We start from the raw sequence: 11,813 nt of genomic DNA on the forward strand, positions 1-11,813 counted from the left end.
TACGTGCCTTATTTTCGTGTTATCATTGATAGAAAATGGAATTTTCCTTGTCTTCCAGCTCTCTCTGCTCGGTCATTGAAGAAATGCATGTTTTCACCAGGGAGCTCGTTATTTATATGAACGATTGCACAGACTTTGGCCACGAAGGTAAGAAAATGCATCCGAGTTCCCACAAAAGGGCTGGAAACCATAAAGGCGGACCAGCAGTAAGCAAGAGCTCACACTCGAGACGGTAAAAGATGTGCCTCCGTGTACGGGCTCCAGTATGAGCACTTTGACCTCTGGCTTAAAATCAGCTCTAAAATCCAGACCCAAGGGCATTCCTGGGGAGAAAGGCGTCTGCTCATCGCCCTGGCTGGGTTTTCCTCCAGGTAACAGGGAAGGGAATCACGTTTGAAGTGTCCGATCTACCAAACATACGAGCTGGGTTTAATTCAGGACCTGGCTGGAGTAGGTACGCACTAAGTGTTGATGAATTTGTAGCACATGAACAATAAGCTAACCTGGCACGGATTACCTCTGAACGGGATCTGCCGAATCTTTCCCATAGCTTTTCAAAACCATTTGAACTTGAACCTTGGAACTTCTTCTGTGGCCTTAAAACGTTTTCATTTAAGCAAAATATGGGGTTAGTTAGCAACAAAATGGCAATGGTGAGAATTTGCGTAAATCCCGGCGATGCCGTGTGACCTCTTTGGGTGAGAACGGGGCGTCAGAGATCCCTGCTGCTAGAGCTGCTCGCACTCAGTACGAGAAACTGGTCACAGCACCAGACATTTTGGGTAGAAATGTGTGTTTATTACAGAGAACATAAATGTCTTATTTTTCTTAAAATATCAAAAAAAGAAATAGTGTCTTATCTCCCACTTCTGCAGCCTCCTTTGGGCCAAGACTTAGCTCAAAAGTTCTTTTGTGGGGATTTTCCTGTGATTCCAGTATTTTTTTTTAATTTTTTTTTTCTCCTGTCTTTGACTTCAAAACCAGCAACTTGCACATTTGCTTTCCCCGTGCCTTTGTTTTTTTTGCATAAATATATTTCTCTTTAGACTGGAAAATATGATTAGCGCCACTATCTAGCTCCATAATGGAACATAATGAACTAAGCCAACTGATGTAAAGCTAAGACAGTGGTAATTTCAGTGAGTATGGAGTTCTTCAGCAGGTTAGAAAAAAGGCTATGAAAGAACAAAAAGGACAAATTGTATCAGATAAATGAAAAAGATCAGCTTTTATGCAAAATAATCATTGCATACATCACAGATATTTTCTTTTTTGTATAGTACCTGCCACTAAAAATCCACTATAAGAACATTTTAAAGGCTATTAAAACTCATAGCTGTGATAATGTGCTCTTAAGTGTTAAAAAGTACAGCAATAATTTATAGTGCTTATTACCATTTCTGGAATAATGCTTTCAGCTCTCCAGCAGGTATTCCTTCTTCTTTGGGATGTTTTTATTGGAAAACAACGTTCCCTTGAGCCTTTTTTGCGAAAATGAGCTGGGGGGTCTTATTTGAGAGCGACCAGGCTGGTGAGGGGTCTGGAGACCAGGGCATGTGAGGAGAGGCTGAGGGAGCTGGGCATGTTCAGCTTGGAGAAGAGGAGGCTGAGGGGAGACCTCATTGCCCTCTACAACTCCCTGAAAGGAGGGTGCAGAGAGGTGGGGGTTGGGCTCTTCTCCCAGGGGAATAATGACAGGAGCAGAGGAAATGGTCTGAAGCTGCGGCAGGGGAGGTTTAGATTAGATATTAGGAGGAATTACTTTACTGACAGAGTGGTCAGGCACTGGAACAGCCTGCCCAGGGAGGGGGCTGAGTCACCATCCCTAGAGGTGTTTAAGAAACGTCTAGATGTGGCACTTCAGGGCATGCCCTAGTGGTAGAGACTGTAGGGTGTTTTTTGTGTATGTATGGTTGGACTTGATGATTTCAAGGGTCCCTTCCAACCATGAAGATTCTATGGTTCCATGATTCTATTAGGCAGGGAGGTACTTGATGAGTTTGGATGCCTTCAGCTGGGGCAGAAGGTGCGTGAGATGGGGCTGTGCTCCGCTGCTGCAGGAGGCGCTCCCATGGCCTGGCTCTGCAAAGCAGGAGGAGCATCTGTAGTGGAACGTAGAGAGGATGAAATAAATCAGATCATCTGTACTATATTGACTAATTTCCCATCGGACTGTGGGATGCTAACAGAGCGCATCTCACCCGCCGTTGCTCTGGGCAGCTCGTGCCCATGGCTATTCCGTGGGGTAGTGGCTTCAAGTACAAACAATGCTTAACGAGGGGATCTGGTGAGGAATCACAGCAGCTCCCATTACATGTGCTGTTCATTTCCCTCATCATCATGGCATTTATTGTCATCTCTGTCATATGTGTTTTATTCCAAATGCCGATACCGGCGGATGGCACTTCTCTAGGTGGGAGTGATCCATGGGATCTCCATCTGTGGCACAAACCGCCTGGAGAGGTGCAGCAAAAATGGGAACGGGGTTAGAGTTAATTAATGCCTGCAGACAATGAGACAAAGGACAATTTGTGCTAAATACTGCCCTCTTTGTGTTCGAGAGATCCCATTGTCATGGCAAGGAGCTGAGGAGGACTGAAGAGGGCATTGTTTGGAGCACAGCAGCTCCCTGCCTTTAGCACGAACCTTTTGAAGAATTTTCTAAATGTGTTTATTTTTCGGTTACTCACTTCTGAGTCTTTTAATGATTTCTCGCATATTCCTCCCACTGAAAAGGCATATTATTTGGTTTCAGGACTATACAAAATTAGCCGTATCTCAGGAAAAACATCTAGGGGTCATAGCAGCTAGATTGATAAATATTGCATGACTGCTGAATGTTCAGTAGCTGTAATTAAAGCTAATGGAAAGCTTGCAATTAGTAATAGGGAGAGGGGAATCATAAAAAGTAAAGCTACTCAAATTATTTATTGCAGACGTTTAGACCTTGATCATCCGAAGACCCTCATGTTTAATAGGTGTGCACTAACGAGCTGGTTTGGGTTTGTCTGTCCTCTGCAAAACGTATCTTTTTTTTTTTTTTTCTTTTTTTTTTGGGAAATGCATTGAGTATGAGCAGATGAGGATTTCCCTACTCCTTCTGGGGGCTGTATGTGAATTGGTGGTGTGGGTAACCACTCTTCATACTGTAACTGGGCCCTGTTACACCATGGCTTGATGGGAAGATTAAGCCCTTGCTAATTATTGCTACATCAAGTGAAAGGTGTCTTCTTTTTTTTTTTTTTTTCAATCGGTGTGGGTTTTTTGGATGCATCTAGCAAATGTAGTGCATTTTGCTTACTGAAGAGAGTTCTTTGAATGGAAGTTGTTAAATGTTAGTGAAACACAGGAGTGTGTATGGGAGTGCCAGGGCAGCACGTGCAGGAGCCGCAGGGCAGAGGCTGGGGCAGATGGCAGTAAGGATAAGGACAGTGTGCCAAAAGACTGGTTAACTCAGCAGGGGATAAATCAGATAAAAGAAAAAGACAACAAAGATAGAATACTAATAATTACTATCAGATACCAATTTCTTTCCTGAACTTGTCCACAAGTATTTTTTCCTAACTTTCCAATTAGTTTCTGATGAGTTACAGGCCAACCTATAACTTCACTGCTTCATTGCCTCATAGCCTCATAAACAGATATTAATTTACTTTTAAGGATGTTTTAAACGCATCATCTTAGGAGCTTTTCTACTTGACCAGTGAAGGCATGTTAAAGCAGCGTTTTCAGTCCATATTTGGGTTCACGTTCTGGAGAAGAGTTATCCAACTCTGTACAGAGCAGATGAGCGGACTGCAGTCGTTTCCTGTTCATGATAAGTTTTATTAAAGAAAGAGTTTAAGACAACTGTGTTGCTTTCAGTTTAGTTGAAGCCAAAATTAAATCACAGGCCAGGCTCTAAGGTTTTGTGGAAGAGCTGGGCCCTGAGAGGTCGGCTGAGCCCATGGGGTGATCAGAACGGGCAAGTGCCAAAAAAGGGGACAAAGGACCTGTGCTACATAGGATCATAGAATCACAGAATGGTTAGAGCCGGAAGGGACTTTAAAGGCCACCCAGTGGCACCCCCTGCCCTGGGCAGGGACACCTCCCACCAGCCCAGGTTGCTCCAAGCCCCGTCCAACCTGGCCTTGAACCCCTCCAGGGATGGGGCAGCCACAGCTGCTCTGGGCAACCTGGGCCAGGGGCTCACCCCCCTCACAGCAAACAATTTCTTCATAATATCTCATCTCAATCTCCCCTCTTTCAGTGGAAAACCCTTCCCCCTCGTCCCATGGCTCCCCTCCCTGCTCCAGAGTCCCTCCCCAGCTTTTCTTGAGCCCCTTTAGGGCCTGGAAGGGGCTGGAAGGTCTCCCCGGAGCCTTCTCTTCTCCAGGCTGAACATGTCCATGCTCATCTGTGAGGAACCTGCCTTGGGCTTCTTTCACTCTTCTGTTTGCCACTCTGCTTTTGGAAATGCCCATCCTGAGGTACTGTATTGATTCTGATTTATTTATTTATTTATTTTTGTAGACAGGGAGCAGTTGTTCTGCTGCAGGTCACCTGAACGTTTGCTGTAGCCACGGGTGGCTCGCAAAGCCACCCTGACCCTGCAGAGTGCTCTGGGAGGGATTTCATGAGTGGAGGTTTTGCTTTCGGAGGTGGCTTCCATCTCTGGGGTAAGAGCTTTCCATTCGGTTGTGAAATGACGCCGTGCATTGCTACCCAGGGCAGAAACGCTGAGTGTGTTGGTGATTCCTACCAAGGTTGCAGTGCTAATTACGGGGAGCGGCAGCAGCACGAACCTGCCCTGACGTAGGCTTGAGTGGGGATTTGGGAGTTCTGGTGCCTGGAGAAAACCCCTGGGTGACACAAGAGCCCAGCACAGGGACCAGCTCTGCCCACTTCTCCCCGTGCCCACTGAGCGACTTCCCCAGCAGCTTGTGAAGCTCGGTCTTACCCGGTAACTCTGCTTTTGAGCTATTCGCAGTTCCAGCAATAACCCTGGCTGTTAATTCGGGGACTAGCGCTCTGAACAGAGAAATTTTCCTGGGATACATCTAATGTTGTGCAACCTGAGCGTCTGCAACCATAAGAGCTTCAACAGCCTCTGCCAAACCCTCCTACAGGTGCGGCACGGCGTTCCCAGCGTTACCTGCGCTGCCCTCCCCTCATTTTATATCCAGACGAGCACCAGACCCACCTGCAAAACAGACCCCAAAGCTCAAGTTAGGCACACACAGAAAATGAGGAACAATATCCATCGTTACCGTCCCGAATTTTAATCTTCTCTAATAAGCGTCACAATTCTGGCAATATGAATCGAGCTTTATGTTGATATTTCATACACCCATCTGCCGCAGTAGTCCAGAAGGAGAAATAATTATGGATGTAGGCGAGAGATCTTGTTATGTGTTGGAAAGATGCCATACCAAACAAAAGGATGTTTTTTCAGTCTTGAGATCTTGGCTTCTGTAATGTGAAAGGCCCTCATGTTTGTTAAGCATTACAAGGTTTCCATCGGTTCGTTTTTTTTCTCATCCAGTGCACAAGTCTCAGATTCACTGGGCAGAAAAATAACTGGATGCTGAAGTTCGGTATGGAATCAGATGATTTACAAGAGTGAAAACAGAGGGAGGAAATGTAAATTCATACTGGCATACCACCAGCAGGCTGGACCAAAAATACTGATTAAAACTCCTTTTAATTGAAAAAAAAATTTTTTTTTTTTTTCAAAATAAAGCCAGGATTGTTACATTAGATTGAGTTTAGACATGACACCGTATTCATTCTTTCCCTTAAATTTCACATCTACGCTGAGGTTATCACAGAAAGTCACAGCTTTATTTCAGCAAAATTCCAATTAACACTATGTGGTAAAAGGGTGATGCTGACAAAATCGTAAGAACATTTACAAAGAACCAGTCTCCTGCCTCCCTTTGCGACCATATTTTTTTCTATTTTACTTTCCCAAACTTTCCTCCACTGCGAGACACCTTATAATATCAAGCAATGTGTATTCATATTGACTATACAAATTGTTAATTTATGTTTTTGTCAGTCTCTCATCAACATGTGGTAGCTTATTACCATAGTTATGTTATTATTAGTGTTAACCTTGATCTTATTTAATATGGAATCCAATTTTACCAAACAACTCAGACGTTCTGACAAAAATGCCATGGTTGCGTTTTACCTTCTAAGAGCCATCTACGGTATAAATGATTGAATTATGTCAAGCCAACTACTTAAACTTGTATTTTACCTCCTTGCATTTTTGGAAAGCTAAAAAGTGTCTTAATAGGATTGCAAGGAATGTTTCCAAAAACAAAAGATGTGTGCATTGTTTGGAAAATATCAATTATTGAGGCAAAACAGACATCCGCCTGCAAGGAAGAGCTCGGTTGTGGTCAAATTGAATTCTGATCCTCCAAAGTCTCTCTGCTCTGGCAATGGGAGATGGCCCACTGTAGCTCAGGGGACCACCGAGTCACCACTCCCATAGGGCAATGCTTCCATGGATGATTATAAAAAGCTGAGAAAAAGCATACAATTCAATTTCTGGCATCAGCTGTGGGCTGAGTGGGAGGGCACTGCTCTGCAGGTGACTCTGGGCCAAGACGCACAATTCATTCCTATTCAAAGAAATCTATTATATTTGAGGAATTCCCCCCTTAAACCTACTACGTGGGAATTATAAGTGACTAGGCTGTGCTGGCGCTCACTTTGGTTTTGTTCTGGGTTTTTTTTGTTGTTTTTTCCCCTTTGGCAATCGAATTTCTCTTAAATGAAAAAGGAAAATATTGTATATAAAATTGCAATAAGGCACAATGTCAAGGGTAACATCAATTTGCTTGCTGTCTTCCAGGAACAATTAGAAATCGCCCATGTGTTACGGACATCCAGATATTGTCTTAGTTGTCATAGTTTATAGTAATTTGATGATGAGAAAAAATTATAATGTGGTTTTACAAGAAGCTTTTACAGAGCCAATTTGCATGTTTAGTTCACCTGAGGGAGGGAAAGGTTGCGAAATCTGGTAGATAATATCTCTGAATATCCGATAATGGAAGATACTTTTTGAAGCAGATTCCTGGATGTACATGAATTTTTCATATCAAGTGAGGCAGATATATTTTTATCATTTCGGCTTGAAGGACCGAGTTTAACTTGATTTGTTTGTCAGGTATTTGAAGAGCAGCAAAACCAGGCAGCCCCGTGGGGAATGCAGCTGGCGGGAGCCGGGGGTCTCTGTCCCACTCTCTCCCCGCAGGTCCCCACAGCAGGTTGCTCAGGGATGTGTCAAGCAGATCTATGGAGACCCTGTGACCACTCTGGGCTGCCTGCTTCGGTGTTCTACCATCCTCACAGCCAAAAGTTTTACCTGTATTTAGGCTTCTTCAGGAATTGAATTTGTGCCTTCTGCCTCCTGTCCTGTCCCGGGGGGCCACTGAGAAGGGTCTGGCTCCATCCTCTTTACACTCCCCCAGCAGGTTTTTACAGACACAGATAAGATCTCCCTGAGCCATCTCTTCTCCGGGCTGAACCGTCTGAGCTATCTCTCTGCTCCAGCCCTTTCATCATCCTCACGGTCCTTTGCCAGACTAACTCCCGTAAGTCCTTGTCTCCCTTGTCCTGGGGAGCCCAGAACTGGTTCCAGTGCTCCAGATGTGCCTCACCAGTGCTGAGCAGAAGGGAAGCATAGCCTCCCCCGACCTGCTGGCAACAGTTTGCCTTGTGCAGCCCAGGGTGATGGTGGCCGTCTTTACTGCAAAGGTGCTTTGCTGGTTCATGGTCAGCTTGTTGCCCACTGAGACCCTCAGGTTGTTTTCTGCACAGTTGCTTTCCAGCCAGTCAGTTCCCAGCGTGTCCTGGTTTTTCCTCCCTGGGGCAGGACTCAGCATTTCCCTTTGTTGAGCTTCATGAGGTTCCTGCTGGCCCATGTCTCCAGCTGATCCAGGTCCCTCTGGCTGGCAGCACAGCCACTGGGTGCATCAACCGCTCCTCCTGCTCTTGTAGCAGCTGCAAACTTGCCGAGGCATTGAGTGACACAGACACGTGCAAGCTATTCATACACCATGAGCATGTACAAGAAGAGGTTCAAAAGATAGAGAAGATAACAGTGTTGGCTAAAAATGTGTATGGTAAAGCAAGATCATAGAATCATAGAATACTTTCGATTGGAAGGGACCATCTAGTCCAACCCCCTGCCATGTGCAGGGACATCTTCAACTAGACCAGGTTGCTCAGAGCCCCGTCCTGCCTGACCTGGAATGTTTCCAGGGATGGGGCATCTTCCACCTCTCTGGGCAACCTGGGCCAGTGTCTCACCACCCTCAGTGTAAAAATTTTCTTCCTTATATCTGGGCAAAATCTTCAAAAGCGATCAACCAACTTAGAAACCTGAATTGACTTTCAATGAGGCATTGTAACTCATTCCTGAAACTGAGTCTTGGGTTTCTGTGTCACCTACACGGTTTTGAAAGGGTCACCTTTGACTGCTATCACATTTTACAGAATTTACAACCTGTATGGGAGAATTTGTGGGGAAAATGAGATGCCAGTAAAATGAAAATGAAGGAAATGAACTGTAGAGAAATGTCAAGTGAATTGTTTCAGAAATTTCTTCCATTTCACTGTGTCTTATCTAAAAATTTGTATCAAGTGGAACCTTTAAGTATTCATATTATCTTAACTTTCATCTGACACGAAGCAGATTAGCTAACACTAGCAAATTTAGTATGCAGGAAAATGGAAGAAGGATTTAAATAACAAATGTACGCAAGAATCACCACAGAAAACATGCTGAGAGCTGTTTTTACAAACCCTGCTCCGAGCTTTATAACCAGATGTGTTAATAATTCACCCAGGACTGCTTTCTGCTTGGAGATGGTACGGTCTGGGGCATGGAGTGAGGCTCCTCCTTCTTCAGGGTGGCAGGTTGCTCTCTCGCAGGAGCTGCTTTTACCCCATGCCATTGCAGGTGTCTGTATGGTCTTCTAGTGACCGCAGAGGCTCTGAGAATCTTTGACTTCCAGAGCTGATAGCACAGACCTAGAGATCAGGGTTTTTTCAAATATTGACCTTGGAGGTACACACGGGATGGGCCCAAAATCGCAAGCGTGCCTACGGTGGGACCCCCCCTTCTCCCGAAACACCAAAACTGCTCTGTATTTTAAAGCGGAAGCACATCCTGCCGCCTTTGGGCTCTGCGGGAGTACAGCGGTGAAGGTTTCAGACCTGGGAGTAACGGCCCGGGCTCCTTTCCTCCCAGCGTGGATCAATACGATGCTTGTCATGTCTCGTCCGTCTCCCAGGCAATGGCAATTATGAATCCTCAGCACGTTTTTGAAAAAAAAAAAAATAGCGAGCCATTAGTTTAGGCCAAAAGCATTACTAAGCAAATTATGTTGTAGAGAGAAGGTGCAGCTTTCCTGGACGCATACCATAACTCTCCGCCTTCCAAGGTCTTGCAGGTCCCACTCAGGTTTGGTACGTGCTGGGTTTATTCCTTTTTTGAGCAAATTATGTGCAGCTCTTTGTGCAGTTTTCCTTCTCTGTACAGCAAGCTTCTTGAAGCAGAACAAGCGTATATATGAACATGTGGAGCAGTGATTTACATTAATTACTCCCTAAGTGAGTGGTTTCTCTCCCACTGGGCGATGTACATAGATGCATACGGCACTCGCGCCAAGATCCGCTGCTCTTTGAAGATTTCATGCTTCCTGCGCCACAGTCAGATTTGTCATGTTGGAGGGGATCAGCCTTTCAGGAGCTGCTACGCTGGAAAGAGAAACAACATATGCTAGAAGTGCAAACGCACGTCATTATATCTATTAAGGGAACTGTTGATGAAAAATACATACAGAATGAGTCCGTCATAGACGATGAGCTTCACCATCTTTATGCATTGTAGGTGACAATGTGATATCACCGCTTTGTTGATTAGTACCGAGACGACAGAAATTAGTAAACAACAAAAAGCTTGTTGTTTTCCAGAGCCATGATATGGTTCATTATTTTATCTTGTTTTTGAAGGGAGAAGGAAAAGGAAATTTAGTGTCATCTAAACAGAGAGATGGCAATCTTAAGCAGTAAAAAAGTCTTGGTTGTATTGAAAGCATCACATGTATGCACTAATACAGGTATTTAAATGTATGTGGTCTTTTGAAAGGTGGAAAATAATTGATCCTGTGCCTTTTTGAGTCTCAAAAATGCACAACTGTCTTGGAAGTCTTAGTCGCTTTTGTGTGAAAACAGCCTCCTCCCTGGGCTGTTTCCACCTGAGTGCGCAGGTCGGAGGTGTGGGTGGCTACCGGCCACCGCGCTCTCATTATCTGATCCGCCCGCAGCGACCTTTGGAATAGCGTCATTATTGTTCTGAACCTGGCACGATGCTGCAAGTGCCCCCCGTGCTGCTCAGCCTCCCGCCCCAGTCACATTCATTGTGTCTTCGTTGCATTTGACATATCGCAAGTTTCTTATCTTCCATTTGCAGTAGGAGGCACTCCGCTTTTCCTCACCCAGCGAGAAGGGCAGCAGCTTGTGGACTAGTTTTCTGCGAAGATCCCCGCTGAAGACGCTCCTGGGTGTTTCGGGTAGCCATGACATGCCCTGCAGGAGGAGGAGGTGGCGTGGCCATGCTGGTTGAGTGTCGTGGGAGCCAGGACAGGCGGATGGGGTCAGCCCTGGCGCCGGTGCCCCAGGGCTGTGCAGGGAGGAGGTCTGGGCACCACAGGAGTTAACACCACGGTGAGTGGCAACCAGCAAGTGCTTGTCAGTAAGGAACATGTCAAATGAAACTCATTTTCTTCTGTGGAAAAGGGAGAGACCTCAAGGTCTAGGGAGCAAAGGAAGAGGTCACAGGGTTTAACTCAGTGGTTTGTTAGAAAAGAGCCTCCGCGGAGCAGAGACCTCGTACATCACCTCCGCAATCGAGCCGAGCATCACCTCCAAGCATGAGCCGTCCTGGCTCCTTGTTTCCCTGGTAGAAGGATATTACTCTTTTCGTGGTGGTGAACAAACTAAAAAATACTTCAGCTTCCTCTTAGAGCACAAGGGTACGATTCTGTTTTTTTATATATTCAGAAAGAAAATACTAGTTGAATAGCCTTGCTTTCTGTCCATCACTGTCCATGTTTGTTGTAAGCCCCGTGCACTCGTGGGCTCACACAGTTCCTGTGGTTGCTTTTGTTCCTATTACACGTAACCCCCCAAAGCCCTTTCCCTTCTCTATCGCTGTTCCTGCTTCCAGAGATGTGTTTTCCCCCGATGTCACTGACCGCACAGACCAGCTCTGTGCTTTGCAGGCTGCTTGGAAAGGGGATGGGCACCGCACCTGGGAGAAAGCGTGGGATCCCTCCGCATCCCTGCCGGCACCACCCGTGAGCGTCAGAGCCTGCTGCTCTCTCTGCTCTGCATCCGAGATACTAAATCGTGCTTTGCAGGGACTTTTCCGTTGATACTCGATATGTATGTGTGTGTATATACATATATATTCATAGATAGATTCTAATGCACCTAGTGGATAATGGCAAGTGTTAAATTTACTCTTTAAGGTCACTATTCTATTGTTCTTATGTTGTTGTTTGGGTTTTTTTTTTACTACAAAGGCAATATTATTTGGGGACAAAAAAAAAAGAAATTGTGAAAAAATAAGATTTTTATATCTTTTTAAAATTCTGAAGGGGAGAAGGGAAAAAATGCCAGTCATATTACTGTCACCTTGGTATATCCAACCTCTTAAGGTTCAAGGCTTAATCGAGTTCTATAAAGTAGAATTTTAGACATGTTCCTCTGTTGCTGTTCGCTGTGTTGTTCAACAAATCCATCTG

This window comes from Larus michahellis, chromosome 6 (genome assembly GCF_964199755.1).
Source record: "Larus michahellis chromosome 6, bLarMic1.1, whole genome shotgun sequence".
Taxonomy (NCBI): domain Eukaryota; kingdom Metazoa; phylum Chordata; class Aves; order Charadriiformes; family Laridae; genus Larus; species Larus michahellis.